An 18,479-nucleotide genomic window follows, 5' to 3' on the forward strand; every position below is an offset into this window, starting at 1 on the left:
GGGCCCTGCAAACTTCTTCCTGCGCGTGTCGATCCGTCTTTCCGGGTCGTTTCAGGGGAAAACGGATCTGCCCTGGGTGTGGATGGTCGCCTACTTATGCCCCCACCGCCGATCTTCGGTTAGGCGAGGATCGTGTGAAACATCCATGTTTACTCCTTAACACGAGATCAGTAGGTAGGCATGCCCTTGACATTTTTGATCTTCTTGTCAGGGAAAAACCTTTATGCCTTCTGCTGACCGAAACTTGGCTGGGGGAGATGTCCAATCCGGACATCTTAGCTGTTATTCCACCGGACTACAACATCTTTCGGCAGGACAGAGCCAAGGGAAGGGGTGGTGGGGTGGCGGTGGTTGTTATGAAAACTGTTTCATGCTCTATTCTTCCCCTGGACACTATAGCAGGCTCTGAGTCTGTCGCTTTCACTATTAGGTTGTCCTCGCGTCAAGCCTTGAAAGGGCTGCTGGTATATAGACCTCCAGGACCTGTGGGATCTTTTTTTGAGGACCTCCAGGCGGCCATCGCCGGACTGGCTCTGTCTGCGCAGCACTGCCTGTTGGCGGGTGATTTTAATTTTCACTTGGATGTGGCTGAGGATTCGAACTCAATTAAATTGCTTGACATTACTGCCCCATTGGGCCTTGCTCCTTCCTTGGCGGGCCCACACATGATAAGGGACATACCCTGGATCAAGTGTTTTCATCAATCCCCCTAGGTGGTATTGAACTTCTCCCGGTGCTTTGGTCCGATCACAGGTTGGTCAGATTCTCCATATTGGGGAATGAGCATCTACCCAGAGGCGCCCCCATCCAGCTTGGATCAGCCTCGAGGGCTTTACACAGAGTGACGCCAGAGTTGTTAGCTCAGGCATTTGCTGACCATCCGTGCCCCCTCTCGGGTGACCTGGAGTTGGACACAGAGGCCATGCAGACGTGGCTGGCAGAGAGGCTGAATGATCTAGCCCCTGTCATGGCCCCTCGGCCCATGGCCAAGCGGCAGTCTGCGCCGTGGTACACGGAGGCGCTGCATATCAATCGGAGCCAGTGTAAGGTGGCCGAGAGGGCGTGGCGCGCCCAGTATGATGGGGAGGCCAAACTTGCCTATAGGATGGCGGTTAAAGCCTACCACCGCAATATTCTCTGTGCAAAAAAAGAATATCTCGCCAGAAGGATAGAGGCGGCCTCCAACTCATGCAAGGAGATTTTCACTGTGGTGAGGGAGTTTACGGCCCCTAGATCCAACCTGCCTCAATTAGTGTCATCTGAGTCATGGGTCTGTGATCTGGCCAGGTTCTTTACGGATAAGATCAAATCGATCCAGGCCTCCTTTTCTGAGAGGTCCGACAAAGTGTTTCTTAGCATCGGGACGGGACCCGCTCCACCGTCCACGTCAGCTGTTGTTTTGGCAGAGTTTCCTTCTGTTTCCCCCGATGCATTCCTTACGCTTTTGGCCAGTCTTAAATCAGGCTCGCCACTTGACCCATGTCCAGCCAAATTTTTGGCCAGGATGGCGTCTGTGGTGAACCCTGTGGTCAATCCTCTCTTGAATTTGTCGTTGAGGGAGGGGAGGGTCCCGCGGTCCTGGAAAAGGGCTATGGTGATCCCTCTCCTCAAGAAGCCTGGATTGGATGCTGAGGTTTTGGCCAATTACAGGCCAATCTCTCTCCTCCCGGCCCTGGCCAAGATCACGGAGAAGCATGTCCATGGCGTTCTTTCTAACTTTCTAGAATCAAATGACCTACTGCACCCCTCGCAATCCGGTTTCCGACCTAATTTAAGCACGGAGACGGCACTCCTCGAGGTATCCGAGGTTATTCGGGAGACTCTGAACGCAGGCGGCAAGGCCATGCTTGTCATGCTAGACTTGTCGGTGGCCTTCGACACCGTCCCCCATGAGGCGCTTCTCGCCAGACTCTATGACATCGGTCTAAGGGGGACGGTGCTCAAATGGTTCACATCTTTTCTTGAGGGTCGCCGACAAACGGTCTGGGCTTCCCCGAGCTCCGCCGAGATGCCGCCTTTGGGAGTCAGGGTTCCACAGGGCTCTGTGTTGAGCCCGACTCTTTTTAATATCTTTATGACCCCACTGGCGGCACTTGTGGAGTCGTTTGGAGCCCAGATCGTGTCCTACGCGGATGACACGCAACTACTCTTTACGTGCAGGAAAGATCAGGCATTTAACGGAGAGAGCATCCGGGGGTGCCTTGGGATGGTCTTTGACTGGTTCCAGCGGAACAGTCTCAAGGCCAACTCCAACAAATCGGAGGTTTTGCTTTTCGGCTGCACCTCGGACCCTGAATGGCGGGAGTGGTGGCCAACGGACATGTGTCCCCCTGCTCAGTCATCTCTGGTGGCCAAAAACTTGGGAGTCAAGTTTGATAACAACCTCACGCTAAGATCTCACATTCTCGGTCTGACGGGCACCTGTTTTGGCATTTTGAAGATGCTCCGGAAGTTCTTACCTCTGCTTGCAGAAGAGCATAGAAGGATCACTGTTCAAGCCTTAATAGGCTCCAGATTGGACTATGCCAATGCCCTATATTTAGGACTCCTGGACTATTTGGTTCAGAGGCTGCAAGTGGTGCAGAACTCCGCGGCTCGCGCCATTTTTGGCCTTCATAGGCGAGCGAGAGCATCCGGGTTGGTGCAGTCGCTTCACTGGCTGCCCATCCGGAAGCGGATTATGTTTAAAACTCTGACTCTGGTGCATAAAGCACTCTACGGCTCGGGAGCAAGGTACCTGCAGTAAAGGCTTGCCTTCTATCGCCCGGCCCGGTCACTTCGGTCGGAAGCATTGTTCACGGCCGTGATCCCTCGAGTGAGGAAGGCTCGTACTGGGGGTCGCTCCTTTAGTCTCAGGGCCCCCCAGTTGTGGAATTCTTTACCTCTGGCTCTGCGTAGTACTCCCAATTTGATCCTGTTTAGGAAGAGCCTTAAGACCTGGCTTTTTAACCTCTAGGATGTCTTTCTTTCCTTTTTTTTCTCTGTTTTATGCTGTTATGTTTTTTAACTGCTGAGCTGCTTAGATAAAGCGCCGGGACACTCTTTCTGAGTAGCTGTGCGCTATATAAATAAATATATAACATAACATAACATAACATAACATTGTGCAGGTGCAGTTGGAACGTTCAACGGCCGACGGCAGCACTCCTGAGGTAGTGGTGCCGTCGGCCGCCGAACGTTCGAAGCACTTAAGGGGTTAAGGACTGTTCTGGGTTTATTTTAAGGGTGGGCGCAACGTGCGGAGTTTCACTCCATGGAATTCCACTGAGTTACATGAAAACTCTGTGAGACTCCCAGAGTTTCATGAACGGGCAAAAATTGACACATCGCACTGCACGCACTGATTTTTGGCATCGGGAGCTCGTTCTGTGCTGATAGATCAGCACAAGCGGCAGGATGCGGCACGCCAGAGGGCGCTCCTGCTCGAGATGATTTTACTGGAACTCAAGTAGATTTTCTACAAGAGCTGTGGCTTTCTCACTTGCCGGGTGCCATTCTAGTGCCCGAAAATCGGGCTATGGGGCAACAATTCTTGCTCGCGCTCGCAACATACCATTAGCAAGCCACGTGGCTGTTGGTGGAGTATGCCTGGAAGACTCCACCTTACAAGCATAACACAGAGTGGCCAAAACACAACCAACTCTGCCGGTGGAGCAGAATTTATTACCCAATGCTAGTTTATTACTGCTCTACATGGTCATATGCTTGCTAAGAAATTATTATGCACACTGTTAGTTATAGTGACTTTGCTGACAGCAATCTGTGCTGTTGTATCAAGAAGCAAGTTCATCACCTGGAGAATGCCTTGGGTTATTTGCATGTGCAGTTCACAACAGGAATGAAGTTATTTTTACATTGTAGGGTAAAGCTGCTGGGTTTTGTTTTATTTGACCTCTAAATGTTGCTTTTTACCAAACATATGAATAGGTCTTTTTTTTTTACATAAGTGCAGGTAGTCTTCCTGATAAACGTGTGATAGTTGCACAGTTGATTTTACCTTTGTATTCTATGTAGTGTACATTGTTATAGCGCATTGCACATCTTGGAGGAAAGAACAAGGGTATCTGAATATTACCAATAAATGTGCTCACAGTCTTTTTTTTTTTACAATTAATGTTGCCAGGTATCCTTGTTTCAGCCCCATAGGTTTCAAGCTTCTTTTTGATGGAGGCAATAGGAATGAAAATTAAACTTGTTGATCCAGGGGCTGTATCTATGTCAGTGTGATTGTTCAGAATGGCCATAGGCCATTGCACCTGTTTTTGCTGAAACCGTACCATCTGCAGCACAAACTAGGAAACTACTAGCTGTCCTGTGAACTGCTTATACACTAACACACATTTTCTGACTTAATCTATGCACTGAATGCACAGTTTCAACAAAACCACTTCTTGGATTGCTTTGCCTTGCACATGGGCACTGAACATGTTCATGATATGGCCAATGATCCCTTTAAATGGCAAGGCATGGTCTTTAGAGGACCACAATGTAAAACTAAGAACAGTTGTGTGACGCCCACATGCACGGTGTTGTTTATTGCAACAATCTCGATACATCAGCTTTCAGAAAGCAAATCTCTCTCCCCCTCTCAACAAAAAAAAATGGAATTATGGAGGTGCTCCTTGCTCTGGAATAAGACACTGTTCAGAATGCAGCTGTGCACTTCCACACCAAAGCAACAGGCAGTGAAAAGTGAGTTGAAGTCATATGATGTGAGTCATGCTTCCAAAGGAGTTGAAGTAGGTCCTAAAGGTCCAGGCAACTTGCTGATGGCTGCAAGGCCTTATTAAGCACTTAGAATGGCCCACATGGGTCAAGGTGGGAGCGTCCATCACTGAAACGTGGAGTTTAGTTAAACTGTTTGACAGCAGAGGGCACCAAAGCAGTAAAAGTGCTGCAAACTCCAGTGCTTTCTGGTTTCTACTGAAAACACACGTATTCCCTTTTGTGATGTGTTATCGGTTACAATTGGTTTTAACTGAAAACTGGAAACCCTGACTATTGTGCAATGACTAATCTTTCCTTTCTTCAAAAGATTTTCGAATTGTGTTTATTTTTCAAATGGCAAATTGCGTTGAAATCATGTGATTTTGATGCAACTCAGTCAGGGTGGCTAAAATTGATGATCTCATGTGATCCATGGTTTGTGGTTATATATTTCCCTTTCTCTGTGACCATTCACATAGCAGCCATGGTATTCTAAATTGGCCAACATGGGGCATGTAATGATCTACCTGAGAATCAGCCAGAAAATTACCTTTGAAGTAGAAGCAATCCAAACAGTTTCTTAAACCTTAGCTAGCGGATTCATTCCCCCTGTCTGGACAATTAGTATAAAAGTGAGTCCTAAATCGCCGCACTTTGTTCCAGTTCCAAGTTCTTCAGGACCCAAGAAGCAGGTGCAGCACAGAATATATGAAGATTTGCTGTGTGACTTGACCTGGGCTGCTGCCTGCATAACAGCCAGTCTCCCATCGGGTAGGACACATTATATGAAGTCTTTATTTCTGTCTTGAGGAGCTGAGGATTGCCTTGCACTAGAAGAAGCCTGGCTGCCTGATGAGAGAGGGAAAGAGGGTGCGTTGCTCTGCAGGAGCACAGACTGTCCTTGAGGAAAATCCCAGCATGCTCCTAGCACGAGGAACTTTCAGAGGAAGCTGGTAGAGGGAGGGAGCAAGTCAGAAGGGTATGGTTCTCCCTATCTTCTGTGCAGTTCCCAATGAGAACTGCACCAAGACTTTCAAGAGCAAAGTTAGGAATTACATGTGTTGTGACAGATCCTGCATCTCTGGGTTGATTCCATTGTGAACAGCCCAAGCACTTTTTCTACTGAAGCATGAATTTGTCTTCTAAAATCCTGCTGTAGAATTGAGAGACTAGTGCTGCTGCTACCAGTCATCAAAGCTAAAGATTCCTCACTGGCAGCCAAGTGAAAGCCCTGATTGGCACAGAGGCCACAATTGCTGAAGATGAACAACTGCAGAAGACCTGACTGTGAGGCTGCAACTGCAATGACCAAGTACCTGTCTCCTCCTTGCTTGGGATGATGCAACTGCCAAAGCTGAGGGCCAACCATGCAGGCCTGCTGTACTAACCCCACCCAGAAGTTCATGGTTGGAGAAAGGCAGCCTTTGTGTGTACAGAACCACAGAACAATCCCACTGGCTCCATCTTAGCTCCTTCACCCCCAAGTAGGTAAAAGCAGGGCATAGCTGTGACTGGCACAAGATTCTAAGCACTCAGAGAAATCTACCTTATGAACAAACCACTTTTCTCTGGGTAATTAGGCGGTGCTTGCCTGGCCTTGCCAGACTTTCTGACCTTCTACTGCTGTGCTTCTGCCCGGTCCTCCGACAAAAAACCAGCCTTTTAAGACCTCTCTGACCATTCTTTAGGTATCCTTGTCTCTTTTACCAGTTCTGTGCCTTACAGTTGCCTTTTTTACTTGTTTTTCCTCTTAGCCCTCAATTTCATCATGTTCTACCTGCTTGCTGTTTTTTGTTTCCTCCTGATTTTGTTCTTTTTTGCCTCTGTTTTACCCGCTTTTACTATTTTTTGCCCCCTTTTCTCTTCTAATTCAAACTCCTCTTATATGCCCACCATTAGCCCCGCAACCACCCTCCGGATCTCCTCCCGCCTTCCTTGGGGTCTTCAAAATGGGTTCTGCAGCATGAGCATGACGCTGGCATGACAAAGACAAGCCTAACTGCACCTGTCCTCAAACTGGATGTGTCCAGCATCCGGCTGCCTGTTCTATTTGTCACCCTTCGCAGACACAATACTCAGCCCCCACACTTCACTCCATCTACCCTAAACACTCTTTCCCTCACTGCACATGGGATTCCACCCCGCCCGATGGATGCAGGCACCTTCTCTTGTCTGAAATGCCATTCTCATGTCCTCTACCCAGCAATACCACCCCCAACACTCAAATCAGATGCTGCTCCTCTAATATCATAATGTGAACCTCCACCCCAAAACACACCACTCCCTCAATTGCCTCTATCTTAAGACCTGCTCCCTAGTACAGCACTCCATAGAAATATGGAATCTACTACAGAATTAATCCCCAGGCTTTATTTTCCTCACACAAACCTGGCTCAATACAGCATATGTCCCAAATATAGCTAGTGTCCCACCCTCCAGCTACAAAATCATCTGAGAAGACAAAACAATAAGCCTGGAGGTGCCATCGCCATCATCATTCACCGCAAAAGCATCAACTGACCCACACCAATAGCTTCCTCGAACACCTGCATTAAAACAGGGGGTCTGAAATCAGCAATATCACCTACTGCCTCAGCCTGCTCCAACCAGTGAGTCAAAACAGGATTCACACAAAGAAGAAAAACAAAGAAAGCAGACAAAACAGGAGTGAACAGAAGGAAATCATTGAGCAAAAGCTTGGATTCCCATCAATTGTCGCTGGGATCAATCTTATCATTTGGTTATCCACCCATATGGATGATGTGTCTCTTGATTATAGAGTCTAACTTCCAACCATGGGAAATTCGCTAAATGGGATCAAAACCAAAAAGCCCCAAGAGAAGCAAGAACAGATAGTACGTTCCTTAATTCAAGACCACATGGGAATTACGTGCAGTGCAAACAAAACAAATAATGTGGTGATTTAAAATAGAGTTGTGAGGAGAGAAACAACAATTTTTTATAGAAATGTCACCTCACCCCCTAGTCTAAAAACAGAACAGTGCAAGAAGCAGTATCAACAAGTAACTGCGATCAATAAGACCAACATATTTCAGCCAGTAGGGATACCATGCCCTCTGCTTTCTTCAGGGCCTCTGTTCTCAAACTTTGCTACTGCAAAAATTAATATACAAAAAATGCAGTGAATAATTACAGTGAAAATCTAACATAATTTTGAGGTTGGAGTAAATACAACCTACTTGTACTGATCCTCCGCTTCAAGGGATGCAGATGGCATCTAGATAAATCATATCAAACACAACTCCTGTTCAGTTCACTTTCAAATTCTCAAAACTCATGCTTCTCACAAGTGTGACAATTATAGTAAAACCATAATTTCTCACCCGTCTTGACCGGGGACAGACCTCATCTGGACCTAGCTCAGGATATCGAGGCCCTGCTCAGAAGAGGAAAAACAAAGGGGAAACCACAGAGTAGAGAAATTGGTCTCACCGCTGTCAGTCCTTGCCTTCCTCATTCTCTTGAACCCCTACTCTTTTAATCCTTTTCAAATAAACGCTTTCAAAATAACCAATATGTAGTGTCCCTTAACTCTCCCCTCACAGCATCTTAGCTCGTAAAGCTGATGGAGGGAGGGTAATGCTGCTAATGCCAGACCAATGAGGTTGAATGTAGAGGCAGCTAAGGGGAATAGCACAGGTCCCTGCAGCCCCTGTTGTGAAAGGGGCCTTGCCTTCCGGGGGTCCCCATTCAACTTAGGGTTTATGCATGTAGGCAAGGTATGGGTGCCTACACCTGTCTGCTCAGCAGACAAAGTGCTGCTGCAGGTGCCTGCTCAGGAGGCAGGATGCTGCTGCAGGTGCCAGCTCAGGAGGCAGAGTGTTGCTGCACCTGTCTGCTCAGGAGAGAGGTTGCTGCTGCAGGTTTCTGCTCAGGAGGCAGGATGTTGCTGCAGGTGCCTGGCTCAGGAGGCAGGATGCTCCTGCAGGTGCCTGCTCAGGGGGCAGGGTGTTGCTGCACCAGCCTGGCCAGGGTACAGGATGCTGATGCAGGTTGCTGCTCAGGAGGCAGGATGCTGCTGCAGGTGCCTGCTCAGGAGGCAGGATGCTGCTGCAGGTGCCTGCTCAGGAGGCAGGGTGTTGCTGCACCAGTCTGCTCAGGAGACAGGATGCTGCTGCAGGTTGCTGCTCAGGAGCAGGAGGCAGATTGCTTCTGTAGGTGCCTGCGCAGGAGGCAGGGAGCTAGTGCAGCTGCTGGTTAAGGGAATGGTCTGTACTCTATCTCCCTGATCAGGAGGCAAGGTTGTGCTGCAGTAGCCTGCTTGATATGTGCGATTTGTTTAGCTTTGGTTGCCTGCACTGGTAGAGGAAGCGTGCCTGCTCAGTGCAGTGGTCATGGTTATGCTTCAGTTGTCTTCCAGGCTGTGTTCCAGATTGAAAAATGAATAGAAACTGTCATCTTGTGAGCACTCGAGCATAGTCTGCTGATGTGGGGGCAGAATCAGGGGCGTGGATAAAGAGCCCAGTATCCTTATGTAGTACTTACTACCCTGGCAAGGCAATGAAGAGCTTTACAGCAAGTAGCACGCTACCCAGAAGCCCACCGATAGTGGTCAGTCCATTGATTATTGAGGGTAAGTTTTGCACACGAATGGAAATCATTCCATGCATTACAATCCCTCTGTGGAACATCTGTGACTTCTGCTCAACACTTCCAAAACAGAATTCCTGGTCATCTCCCCTCAGAAACCACAACCCCAAGCTTGACCTCTGGTTGAATCACTTCATTGCCTTCAACTGCACTCCGCTCATCATTGACTCGGCCAAATCGCTCGGAGGCACCTTGGATAAGCACCTGAATATGAAAAATCACATCAATAAGGTATGCAAGGGTGCAAACCACTTGATGAGGACACTCAGAAATATCAAACCTTCCCTTCCACAAAACGATTTCAAGCAGGTGGGGCAAGTGCTTGTCCTGCCTAGGCTGGACTACGGCAGCACGACCCTTTGTGGCCTTCCCAAATACTCCCTGGCTCCACTAAGAACATCACTGAATACAGCGGTTAGACTGGTTACATGCACGATGCGAAACAAGCCCATTTCTTCAGTCCAAAAATCTCTCAAATGGTTGCTTTATGAAGCACGTATTCAGTTAAGGATTGTCATTCTGGTGCACAATGCCCTTCACTTCAATACTCCCAAGTACCTGGCGTAAAAACTGGAGCTTTCTTGTGGTGTAAGAGCCTCAAGAACGCCAAGACTTTCCTCTTGAAACCACTCATCTTTAGGAAAAAGGGAACTTGCTCTGCCCCAAAGCTATGGAAATCTCTTCCACCAGAAGTAAGCTGAATCTCTTCAATGACAGCATTCAAATTGGAAGCCAAAAAATACTTTATGAATAAATTCTTACCCTAATTGGGCAAGGCGCACCGTCTCGAAAACATCGCTCTTACTTCCATTGGACTATCATTTGTTATGGTTCTTTTTTGTGCAACTGTCCCTGAATATGCGATCATTCCTGTTCTTTTACTCCTACTTGATGTCGATTTTGCATCTATGTCCTTCCTCCCATCCTATTGTAAAGCGCTCTGATATCCCTCTGGATCTTGTTCGTGCTACATAAAACTTAATAAATAAATAAAATAAATAAATAAATACCATAGAGAAAGGCACCCTCTTCAAGCTCCTCTCACACATCTAGAAGGTCTTACACAACCATACACCAGCCTACCTTAACACCAAGTTCACACAGCATAACATCAAAACATAGCATAACATAACATGATGTAAAGCAGCGTAAAGTAATGTGACGTGACATAACACAACTAAAGTCAGAAAAAGCCATCAAACTTATTTACGCATCTAACTAGTGGGGTAATCCAGAATGAACTACGCCTGTGCCTAATTAATTCCTGTGCCCATTCCATATAGAACACTCTACACATTTGCAAAATGCTATAGTGGGGTGAGGAGACCAGAAGGGGTGTGGTGCCTCACTGAAGATAGTAGATGAGATTACAAACCGGTACCTGAAACCTCTGCTAAATTATGTAGTATTTTGTTTTGCTGTAAGAGTAAAGTACTTTCTGTTAACTAAAAGATAAGCACCGCACTGGACAATAAGTTATTGTGTCTGTTGACAGTTGAGTTTTGAGCTCTTGCCCTCTCCACCCTACCTGTGTGAGAGGCGTTTGACTGCTCGTCTTTCCTGGCCAAAGAATCAAGTGTTGAAGAGAATGTACTTGGCCCAGTCTGCAGGGTCATGGTAGTTCCGACTCCAGGACACCAATGCTAAGCAACCTCAAGTATCACGGAAGGGACCCATAAGCACCTATCTGCCTTGTCCCTCCCCTCACTTCCAAATATGGCCTGACACTCTTTGTGTGTTAGGTAACTTACAATGCTCTTCAAAACAGTCCCTTTTTGCAATGGCTTTGATATATCACAGAGTTGCTAAATTGGTAATCCACTCTAAGTACATACTCAAGGCCTCATTTTTAAGACCAATACTCTGCCAGTGTGTCACTTTTTTTGATGCACCAGTGGCACAGTGTCCCTGCCTATATTTATAAGACTATGTATAGCCACTCTGTGTGACTTTTCATGCCCATGTAAATATGGGCCCCTTCATGTATTACTTTGCATGAAAGTGGTGATCCATTGGTGATGCTGTAGGTGTTCTCACGCAACATCCATGGAACTGATACATTCCCAGATTTACAAAGTTTTGTAAAGCTGGGAATGTGCCAGAATCCCTCACCTTCCCTGGGGAGTCGTACAAATGGCGCAACGAGGATAAATACTTTAATTTCTTCTCGTTTTTTCCTCTTTCTATGTATGTTCCTTCCTGCGCAAAAACAACATCCCTGCAATGCAGGCACCCTTGCAGCATGACAAAAGGGTGCGTGCACTGGCGCATGACAGCCAACTGTGCGCCAGCGCAGGGGAAAGCACACAGATGCGTCGTATTATTGGTAATACGACACATCCCTGTGATTTTAAAAAGACGCAGTTCGGCTTAGCAAAATGGCGTGTGGCTCTGCGCCATTTTTTGTAACTAAGGGCCTTAGAATTTGGCAGCCCATCCCAACATGAACCAAGTACATCCTGCATCTACCCCAATTACTTACCATTTTTTAGACACCCTTAATGCATCTGGTCTTACCCTGCTCATTGGCTTGAAGTAACTTCACATTGTTTTATTTTTAAGTATTAATTTGTGCCGTCAATGAGAGAACTTACCTGTAAAAGAAGAACAATGATTGCGAGTAATGGGTAATTCATCCTTACTGTAAACATTGTCTATCGTCTGGTGAATTGCATCTGAGTAAACATTAATTACACAAAGGCAGGGATGTACCTAACATTAATTTAGCGATCTGTGGGGCCCAAAGAACCGCAGCTACAGCAGCCATATTCGGTGGTTCCAGGAGAATGGCCCTATTTTCTTGTCTGCTTTAAACCTTTATGGTGCCCTTCATACACCTCTGCTCAAAGGTTGCTACGTGGTCCCCAAAGTTATCCTTGAGCAATTATTGGAATGCAAAGCAAATGTTTTGCATGAACATTTTAAGGGGTATTGGGCTATGTTTGCATCTCACGACTGCAAAACAGAAAACCTGCTAGTGAACTAAGCAGTGACAATCCTCTATTGGCAATCGGCCATAGACACAGACAGCCCTGCACTGACTATACAGCCCATGACAAAAGAAACCACAAAACGCCTCCATGCCCATTATATACTCTGGAAAGTGGGGCCAGAATCGTTGGTATGTTTTTGCAAAATCGCGAGAACAAGCTACTCTTTGTAACTTTGTTTTATTCTTTTCAACACATTTTTCACGAGTTTGGATAAAACTGGAATTTCAAATATATTTACTTTAACGATCGAGTTTCATAAATTGGCAGACACAAATGTAAATGGAATCAGCTTTCAGGAAATTCTGTTGACTGAAAGGCAGCCCTGGTGATGAATGGGCCTTTCATACGGGTACTTTTTCATTCCTTTATGGTAGGGACACCATGTGCCTTTTATGTGTGGGAGTTGGCGCGGTGTTGTTAGCTGTCTTCATTTTAAGAGCGCAGGAGCCGAACTCTTTCCCTGCAAGCAGCTTTCAGGCGAAGTATGTGCTTTATTGAATTTTAAACCAGTCAAAACAGGTTATTTCTCGTCAATACTGCTTTAATAACCAACGCACCTAATGTATCCATTATTCTGTTAGTGATAGTTGAACTTTAAGCCGCAGTTTTGGCACAAAAACAGTACTAGTCTCTGATTTATGTATTTTGGAACAGCAGCAATTTTGTTGCGAAAGCCCCCCCCCCCCCCCCCCCCCCCCTCTTTTCACCATGAGCTTCTTTTTCAAGCGGTGATGAAAATGTGACTGCCCATTACATTATCAGCGATGGGCGGGTATCTTCTGCTCGCGGAGGTCTCTGCTCTCCATCCTAGTGCTTCTAATCAGGTGATCAGCGCGCGGCGCTCTTTCAACTGCCCGGGAGGAGCACACGTGACCTTTTCCCAGAGGGTCAGGCTGTCAGATAAAAAGAGGGAAGCAGGCACCCTAATTAGGAGCAGGGATGCCTTGCTGTCCTTTCCTCTTTTACGAGGATAAGTACAAATGCGTAAAGTGTCTAGGTCACGGGGTCGGCTAGCTGCCTTTTGTCTGCTGGTGTCCCATTTGCAACAGCCAGGGTAGATTATTTTTTACCACTGGATCTGCTATGATAGGCAGATATAATTAATTGAATTCTTTACTTTGGGTGCCTGGAATTACATAATTTGTCAGGAGTTTTGGGAGCCTTGGGCAGAAGTGGAACATGTAAAATACCTCGGGCCTCATTTATGAGAAATGATGCATCGCTGCGTGAAAGCAGCGATGCGTCACTTCTCAGTGCGCACTCCTTTCGTTATGATTGATGCATCATATTTATAATATGATGCATCATGTCGCAAGGAGTTACAGATACGTCAGTATTTCTGACGTATCTGTAGGTGCAAAAGTGATGCAACTCCAGCAATGTGTACTTTCACGTGGGCAAGTCCCATGTTGTTAGTGCCTGGGTCAGTCTTATGACTGCCATGAAGCAGGCGTAAGATTTTGACGCATTAGCGGCCAAGAAATGGCGCAGTGAAATCTTATAGATTTCACTACGTCACTTCCATGACCCTTTCTGGCGTCAAAACGCGCCCCTTGCATACATTATACCTGGTTCAGGTATAATGTGGCGCAGGGGTTTACAAAGTGACGTATCTACCTAGATGGGTCACTTTGTAAATATGGCACAACAAGGTGCGTTTTTTATGCCACTGGTGCGTCACAAAAAGTGACGCACCGGCGGCGTAAAAGTGACGCACAGCCTCATAAATGAAGCCCCTCGAATTTAAATATGACATACCATCACGGAAAATGACATCACAGGTGATGACATCAATTGATCATTAATATTCTGGCCTTGATGAATCGACTCTGCAGGAAGTACATCTCTTGTGCAGCTATCAGTAAAACGATAAAGAATATTACAAGCAAACCTAATTAAACAAAACACATTTTAAATCTCTATTTAATAGAAATATATTATATTAGCCTCACTGGTTGGAAAAGCTTAGCATAGATCTCTCCACAACTGATATATTTACTCAAATGTTTACTAGCTTAAATGTTAACTGGTTTGCGGTGACCCAGAAGGGGGCAGGCCGAAGGCACCCAGGGGACACAGAGAAGGCTGGTATGGACAAGAGAGGTTGGGGTGGAGGCAAAGAGAATGCAGTTATGAGACAGAAGCTTGGGGTCGTAGATAGGGAGAAATGGGGAGGAGAGGTGGGTTTGAGTGTGCTCTCTGGAGACGAAACACCGAAGAGGCTGGTATGGGGTGGGCCAGAAAGTCGGCCCTAGAGAGTGGGGTGGAGAAGGGGGCATTTAACAGAACACAAAGTGAGTCCCCAACTTTGGGCAGAGAAAAAGTAGCATTGCAATTGATTATATCACAGGAAGTGGAATATATGATCTCTGACCCCGAAGAACTAGTAGGAGGTCAGTTGTGATATTCAATAATGAAACAGGAAGCAACTTCTGTATTAGACTCCATATCTAGGACAGCAACACTAGCAGACAGTGTGAGGTGTCGGTCTGTGTTAGCTTCAGGGAGAAAGACAGGCCCTTAGGCTGAGTTAGAGTCACACAGTGAGAAGGGCCCTCAGGGTGTGTTAATGTCAGACTTTGAGAAGGGCCCTCAGGCTGTGTTAGTGTCAGACAGTCAGAAGGGCCCTCGGGCTGTGTTAGTGTCAGACAGTCAGAAAGGCCCTCGGGCTGTGTTAGTGTAAGACAGTGAGAAGGCCCCTCGGGCTGAGTTAGAGTCAGACTGTGAGAAGGGCCCTCGGGCTCTTTTATGGTCAGACAGTGAGTAGAGCCCTCGGGCTGTGTTAGTGTCAGACAGTCAGAAGGGCCCTTGGGCTGTGTTAGTGTCAGACAGTCAGAAGGTCCCTCAGGCTGTGTCAGACACTGAGAAGGGCCCTCAGGCAATGTTAGTTTCAGATAGTGAGAAGAAAGATTGAATGGCCCTCAGGTTGTGTTAGTGCTAGACAGTGAGCAAGACGCTCAGGGTGTTTTAGTGTCAGACAGTGAGAAGGGCCCTTGGGCTTTGTTAGTGTCAGACCGTGAGAAGAGCCCTTGGGCTTTGTTAGTGTCAGACCGTGAAAAGGACCCTTGGGCTTTGTTAGTGTCAGACCGTGAGAAGGGCTCTCAGAGTGTGTTAGTGTCAGACAGTGAAATTCGCTCTTGGGCTGTGTTTGTGTCAGACAGTGAGAAGGGCCCTCAGGCTGTGTTAGTGTCAGACAGTGAGAAGAGCCCTCAGTCTGTGTTAGTATCAGGCAGTGAAAAGGGCTCTCGGGCTATATTGGTGTCAGACTGTGAGAAGAGCCCTTAGGGTGTGTTAGTTCCAGACAGTGAGAAGGGCCCTCAGGGTGTGTTACTATCAGACAGTGAATAGGGCCCTCAGGCGGCCATAGTGTCAGACAGTAACAAGCATTGGAAATGCAATAGGTCTCGCAGCATTAGAGTTAGTGCTTTTAGAATTGTTTATGGGTTTTTTTTGTAAATCTTTAGCATTTTTGTTTCCTGTAGCCAATGCTAAAGAATTACAAAAAAAAGCCATAAACATTTCTAAAAGCTCCAACTCAAATGCTCCGAGACCTATTGCACTGTGTGAGGGTGAGGGGTTGAGGGTGAGTGAGGGTGAGGGTGAGTGAGGGTGAGTGAGGGGTTGAGGGTGAGTGAGGGTGAGGGTGAGTGAGGGTGAGTGAGGGGTTGAGGGTGAGTGAGGGTGAGTGAGGGGTTGAGGGTGAGTGAGGGTGAGGGGTTGAGGGTGAGTGAGGGTGAGGGTGAGTGAGGGTGAGTGAGGGTGAGGGTGAGTGAGGGTGAGGGTGAGTGAGGGTGAGGGTGAGGGTGAGTGAGGGTGAGGGTGAGTGAGGGTGAGGGTGAGTGAGGGTGGGTGAGGGGTTGAGGGTGAGTGAGGGTGAGTGAGGGGTTGAGGGTGAAGGTTTGAGGGTGAGGGTGAGGGGTTGAGGGTGAGTGAGGGTGAGGGGTTGAGGGAGGGTGAGTGTGGGTGAGGGTGAGTGAGGGTGAGTGAGGGTGAGTGAGGGTGAGGAGTTGAGGGTGAGTGAGGGTGAGGGTGAGTGAGTGTGAGGGGTTGAGGGTGAGTGAGGGTGAGGCTGAGGTGTTGAGGGTGAGTGAGGGTGAGTGAGGGTGAGTGAGAGGTTGAGGGTGAAGGGTTGAGGGTGTGAGGGTGATTCACTTTTTCTCCACTAAGTTCGTTGATTCATTGGGGGGGCGTGGCTAGCCGAGCTGCGAGATGGCCGCCATGTGAGCGAGCTCCGCCGACCGGGGGATTAATCCTCTTAATTTATCCTGCAATACAAGCTGTAACTGGCGTGCAGAGAAATGCATGCGATTTAGCCAGTGCAGTTGCAGAAAACCAGGCACGCAGCTGTGACCACCAAACATGTTCACAATAATGCGCTGCCGATTGAAAAGGGTATAAAATCAGTTTGCGCAACTTATCGACATTAATTATCTCACCGGAATGGGATGCAAAAAAACCCACAGATCCCTGGCACAAATGTAATATGCGCCGGGTGTTTTATCAACCATTAACATTGCACCGGTTCAAAGAATTCCGTTGTTTGCTAGTGTTCGTACATGCAGAATTCACTGAGGAAGTACATGGCTGATTTCGCATTGATAAGAAAATGGTTATAATCGGTTCTTTTGTTCGTGAACAAAACGTGCCGACAAAAAAGTAACAAGATTATAGGGCTGGAATGAGACGACTGTAAGGGCCGCAGAAAAGAGGAGCGGGCTGCCAGTCATCGCAAACCAACCAAATAATCGGCTGTGGGAAGGGAGCAGCGGGGAAGGGACGAAGTTCGACTTTGTTTTCAATAGGGGTGTCCTGTAGCACGGGGAAGACTAATGCGGCCCATGCTCCAAGGAATGCGGGACGCAAAAAGTAAATAACATCGTGCTTTGCTTTTGTGGGAGTACCCTGGCATTGCTTCTGTTGACATTCTCGTTCCTTCTGAAACAAGAACAGTGCAGAGCTCTGATGGTTATGTTGACTCTACTCCCCCACACAAACGCCACAAATCACCAAGCAAAACACACACAGCGAAATCATCTAAACGTGCTTCGAGGAAACTGCTATTACACATGTCGGCCTATTTGCCTCGAGACATAGACGCACCAGTTTCGACAAATGCGACGCGGCAGGCAGGGTAGGGGGCGGAGCGGGGGTGTGGGAGGAGTGCGGGAACAGACGGCGAGGGGATTCATCGCAAACCAACCAAATAATCGGCTGTGGGAAGGGAGCAGCGGGGAAGGGACGAAGTTCGACTTTGTTTTCAATAGGGGTGTCCTGTAGCACGGGGAAGACTAATGCGGCCCATGCTCAAAGGAATGCGGGACGCAAAAAGTAAATAACATCGTGCTTTGCTTTTGTGGGAGTACCCTGGCATTGCTTCTGTTGACATTCTCGTTCCTTCTGAAACAAGAACAGTGCAGAGCTCTGATGGTTATGTTGACTCTACTCCCCCACACAAACGCCACAAATCACCAAGCAAAACACACACAGCGAAATCATCTAAACGTGCTTCGAGGAAACGGCTATTACACATGTCGGCCTATTTGCCTCGAGACATAGACTCACCAGTTTCGACAAATGCGACGCAGCAGGCAGGGTAGGGGGCGGAGCGGGGGTGTGGGAGGAGTGCGGGAACAGACGGCGAGGGGAGGAGAGTAGGAGGAGGAGTAGGGGAGGCACGGCCTAGCGGCCGTGCAATCAAGCAGTGAGGGGGCGGGAGAGTAGGCAAGGCAGGCGGCTGGGGGCATGTGCACGCGCTTTTAAGCTCAATGCGCATGCGCATTGAGCTTAAAAGTCACGGGCACTGCAAGGAATCGCCACGATTCCTTGCAAGTTGGGATAAAGAGTGGATAAGTCCCAATACTCTCGCTTGCTCGATGCGCATGCGCATCGACAGGCGAGACCTAAAAATGGCCCTTGAGCTGTGTTAGTGTCAGACAGTGAGAAGGGGCCTCAGGCTGTGTTAGTGTCAGACAGTGAGAAGGGACCTCAGGCTGAGTTAGTGTCAGACAGTGAGTAGGGCCCTTGGGCTGTGTTAGTGTCAGACAGTCAGAAGGGCCCTCGGGCTGTGTTAGTGTCAGACAGTGAGAAGGGCCCTCGGGCTTTGTTAGTGTCAGACAGTGAAAAGGGCCCTCGGGCTGTGTTAGTGTAAGACAGTGAGTCGGGCCCTCA

Source organism: Lissotriton vulgaris, chromosome 2_1, assembly GCF_964263255.1.
Source record: "Lissotriton vulgaris chromosome 2_1, aLisVul1.2, whole genome shotgun sequence".
NCBI lineage: Eukaryota > Metazoa > Chordata > Amphibia > Caudata > Salamandridae > Lissotriton > Lissotriton vulgaris.